Below are 4,945 nucleotides of genomic sequence, written 5' to 3'. Positions count from 1 at the left end.
AGGGTCCTTGCGGCCAGGGGGCTGTGTGTTAGGGCAGGAACTCTGCCGCTGGTCAGGGTAAGTACTCAGCCTGCCTGGGGAACTCCAACAGCAGAGTGGGGAGAATCTGTGGGTGGAAGAAGCATCTCGCAGCAGGGCAGGGTCATTCTGCTGACAAGAGGGTGGTGTGTGGATCAGGTCTGCTCACAGCTCCAGATCATCCCCAGGACATTTCCGAGGGCACTTTTCAAGGGGAAGAACAAACCAGGGATTGGTATAAAGTTAAGGAGCTTTCCAGAGTCTGTGTTTTCTGCGTCCTAGTTTTTGGGAATTTTCAGGAGAAATGCAGAAGGATTTTTCATGCTTGAATAAGTTCCTGAGACTCCTGAGCTATAACTCTGAGGGACCAGTAAATCTGATAGGAGCCTCCTGAAGTAGAGCACAGGGACTGAGAACAACTGCCTGGCTGTGCTGGTGTCTGGGAGGTGGCATGCACAACTAGGCGAGGGTTACTCTTCCCTGAGACTTCAGCTGCCTTTCCCCTTGCCTCTCTGAACCAATCAATCACTGCTTTTTTTCCTTGGTTCTCCACTTGTCTGTGTTACTGTTATCTTGTTCCTGCTGTCAGGTTCTCTGGGGTGGGAGTTTCAGCTGCAGAGTCACACACTGATCTTGTGGGTCCTCCCATGCAGCTGTGTCCATGGGAACAAGTGTCCCAGCTTTCCTATCATCTGAGGGGTTATGCTCAGTGCTGTCTGTGGGGCTGGGGAATGAGCTGATTCTCCCTTACAGAGATGCCATCACATCAGGTCACTTGCCTGTCACCTCCGAGTGTCCTTCCAAGCTGTTAGCTGCCCTGCAGGATGCAAACCTGTCTCCTAGCAGCATTCTGTGATCTGAAAGCCCCATGGAGAAGCACAGAGATGCTATGACTGAGGAAATGCTCTTGGGCTGGTGAAATGAGCCCAGTGTGTCCTTAGCTAGAAGCAGGGTGCTGAGACTTTGAGAAATGGGGAGACATTTGGTGGTCTGCAGTGGACGTCTCTGCCCTTAGCAGTGTCTGGTGGCTTTTCAGGGTAAAATATGGGAGTGTGATTAACGCCCATCTTAGAAATGTGCAAGCACAGTGAAAGTGGGAACTAGACAGAAGGACAGAGCAGCTCCCCCTCTCTCTGCACTAAGCCACAGGCAATCCTCTTGAGTTGCCTGGCCCATGCTGTTCTCCCGGAGTTCAGCAGAAATGCTGAAGCTTCCCGAGATCAAAGAAAACTCCCCAGGGGTGATGTGGGCAGCTGTAAAAAAACCTAGAACTCTTAAACTACTTTTAACTTCCTGGTTCCTTAGCACTGAGAGTGCAGATGCTGACAAACTCTTCTGTGTTAGGAGGGGTTTCAGCTGACAAAGTCAGACACCAGACTGGCCCTTTCCCCCACCGATCCCATGAACCCACTGCTGCAGAGCAGGGCTGACTTTTCAAGAGCCCATGGGCAGAGGCCCTGCTCTTCATTGCATACTCGGCCAGCACCAAGCTGGGCTCCAGCCACAGACCTGAAGGAAGGTCTCCTAGAAAAGGAAAAGGGTCTGTGTGTGTATAAAAATGGGAGGGTCTATGGAAAATGGCTTTGGTATTGCTCAGAGAATAATGCCCTGACTCTTCACTGTCTTTTTTCTACTTTGAGAGCACCCCATGCACAGAGGAAGCAGATGTCCAACAGCAGCTCCATCACCCAGTTCCTCCTCCTGGCTTTTGCTAATATTCGGGAGCTGCAGCTCTTGCACTTCTGGCTCTTCCTGGGACTCTACCTGGCTGCCCTGTTGGCCAACACCCTCATCATCATCACCGTAGCCTGTGACCACCGCCTCCACACACCCATGAACTTCTTCCTCCTCAATCTCTCCCTCCTTGACCTGGGCTCCATCTCCACCACTGTCCCCAAAGCTATGGCCAACTCCTTCTGGGACAGCAGGGCCATCTCCTACCCAGGATGTGCTGCACAGGTCTTTCTGTTTGTCTTTTTGATCTCAGCAGAGTATTTCCTTCTCACTGTCATGGCTTATGACCGCTACATCGCCATCTGCACACCCCTGCACTATGGGACCCTCCTGGGCAGCAGAGCTTGTGTCCACATGGCAGCAGCTGCCTGGGGCAGTGGGTTCCTCTATGCTGTGCTGCACACTGCCAATACATTTTCGCTACCCCTCTGCCGAGGCAATGCTGTGGACCAGTTTTTCTGCGAAATCCCCCGGATCCTCAAGCTCGCCTGCTCAGATGCCTACCTCAGGGAAGCTGGGGTACTTGCAGTTTGTATCTGTTTTGCATTTGGGTGTTTTGTTTTCATTGTGCTGTCCTATGTGCAGATCTTCAGGGCTGTGCTGAGGGTCCCCTCTGAGCAGGGCCGGCACAAAGCCATTTCCACCTGCCTCCCTCACCTCGCCGTGGTCTCCTTGTTTGTAAGCACTGCTGTGATTGCTTACCTGAAGCCCCCCTCCATCTCCTCCCCATCCCTGGACCTGCTGGTGGCATTACTATACTCAGTGGTGCCTCCAGTCTTGAACCCCCTCATCTACAGCATGAGAAACCATGAGATCAAGGATGCCCTGAGAAAACTAATCACTGGGTGCCTTTGAGAAGGAATAAACTACATGTTGTCTTTTGCATATTACTCATAATATATCTCATTACAGGCCCAGCCCCTTCTGGTGTTTCTTTTATGAATATTTTGGATTTCATGCCTTCTTTAATTCTTTTGGTTTGGGGATTTTTTTGTTTGTTTTGTTTTATTTTACTTTTCTGAATGCTTTCCACAAAGAAATGTCTTACTTCTTCTGGTTTCTAATTCACAATATATCCAGCTTTTTTGTGACCTGGAGGCTGTGCAAATGAAGAGCCATACCCTCTGTGTATTTAACCAAAATAAAGGGCCCTGCAGTGACTTGTTTTTCTGAGACCCTTCCTCGAAGACCTTCTCTGCAGCTGCAGCGATCCGTGCCCGTGTCCAGAGAGGAAGAAGAAAGGAGTCCCGGCACAGCAGCACTGCCAGGGAGCACCAGCGCTTGGACTTCCCACTTCCATGCTTTCCTTCTGAAACCTTTGGTTGGTGGAAGACCTCTGTGCTCTTCAAGCATGGCTGGAGTCCTGCTGTGGGGCAGGCCTGTGACCGCAGGCAAAGACAGGCAGTGGGCACTTGTGTGACACAGCTGGCCTCCACTGCAGCAGTTCCATCATACAAGGGGGTCTTCTCAGGCTTTGTGCCTCGGATGCCCCCATGTTCTGAGCTCACCCCTCTCCACCCCCGAGGAGCTGCTCTACCCTTCAGAGGGTCTGGGGCGTTGGGGTGAGTGCCCAGAGCTCTGCCGCACCCTGTGGTGGGCACTGCTGTGGGGCCATGTCACACTGGGCTGCACTGGGCAGAGGGAGGTTAAGGGAAGTGGCGAGACTTTAGAGGGAGCTCTGCTGGGCTGTAAAGTGCCTGGGAGATAAAAATATCAGTGTATAGCTTGTAGTGTGTGAATATGCAGGGTGAGGACTGACACCGACGTTTTCTGGTGCAGAGGAAGGGCTTGTGGAAAGCATGGAAGACATGCAGCCGGTGCAGAGGAGAGGAGGCCTTTCTGTGCCCTTGGTGGTGTGGACAGACAGGAAAGGTGCCTCAGGGTTTTTGTCACCCCCAGCATATCTTTTTGGCCATTTCCAGCACTTGCCGGTCACTCCAGGTTTACAGTTGAATTTTGCTGTGAGGCCTTTTCCATCTTTCTGGTGGTCCAAGAGCTGGTTTGGGGGAATGGGCAGCCCTGCCCAGTCCTGCTCCTTCCCCATACCCTAGCAGACCCTGGAGCAGAGCTGTCTGCAAAGCTCCACACGGGACAATGTTGTGGCAAGGCAGGGGTTGGGTGCTGGGTAGCTGCAAAAGTAGGAGGGTCATGGGGGAACTGTTTTCTGAAGGCCATCATAGGGCTCACAATGGGGGGAAGTTTCCCACCCCTGACTCTACCCTCTCCCGCGCTGCACCTACACATTGTGGCTGTGGGACCATGTACGGGCAGTGGGGCTGAGCCAGCACAGGGACACGCCGCTGACAGGGGCCACGAAGCATCTGCCAGGAGGTGTCAGCAAGGACAGGTAGAAACCAGGAATTTCTATTGCCTTTGTTGTGGAGGTATGTGCGTAGGTAAAGAAAAGCTTACCTGGAGATGCTGGTTGCAAGGGAAGTCAAAAGCAAACAGAAGACCTTTGGTCACTTCTGAGAGACCAAGGCTGAACAAGGGAAATGCAGGGCTGCTGCTGAAGGGGAAGGTGATATAAGGACAGCAGATGCAGCTGGGGCTGAAGGAATGAATGCCTGCTGTGCCTGAGTCTTTACTGAAATGGTCTCCAGGCCCCTGTGCTCAGGGAAAGGCTCCAAGGCAGAAGAGAGCATGCATTGGCATGAAAGTCAGGAAGTCCCACAAGGACTGATGCCAGTTTCTGCCCCTACAGGGGACTAATCCTGGCAATGGCACAAGCTGGGGTCTGCCTGTCTGGAAGGAGGCCTTTTGGAAAGGTCTTGGTGGACAGCGGGATGGACAGGATGCAGCCATGTGCCTTGGAAGCAAGGAAGGACAGGAGCACCCTGGGCTATATCAGTGGGAGCATGGCCAGGTGATTGTGGGAAGAGATTCTACAGAACACTGTGTCCAGATTTCAGATCCCAAAATAGGAAAGATGTTAGCAAGCTGGATCCACTTTAGCGAAGGGTCCTCATAATGGTCCGAGGCAGGAAGACTTTACCTGTGAGGAGAAGCTGAAGGAGCTGGGCTTGTCCAGCCTGGAGAAAGGAAGATCTTGGGTGAAACATGTAGCAGCATTGCAGTGTTCACAGGAAGACTGAGTCAGGCTTGTGTCCATGGTACAAGATACAAGGACAAGAGGCACTGGGCTGAAAGAAGGGCATTAGTGCACATATAGAGAAATACATATCCAACATGA

General features: G+C 52.2%; 1 pseudogene; it reads left to right on the top strand.

The window, feature by feature from the left end:
• Positions 1–1,683: 1,683 nt before the first annotated feature.
• Positions 1,684–2,581, top strand: LOC126036817 (olfactory receptor 14C36-like; annotated as a pseudogene).
• Positions 2,582–4,945: the final 2,364 nt, after the last annotated feature.

Source organism: Accipiter gentilis, unplaced genomic scaffold, assembly GCF_929443795.1.
Source record: "Accipiter gentilis unplaced genomic scaffold, bAccGen1.1, whole genome shotgun sequence".
NCBI lineage: Eukaryota > Metazoa > Chordata > Aves > Accipitriformes > Accipitridae > Astur > Astur gentilis.
This window is presented reverse-complemented; position numbering and strand designations above follow the sequence as displayed.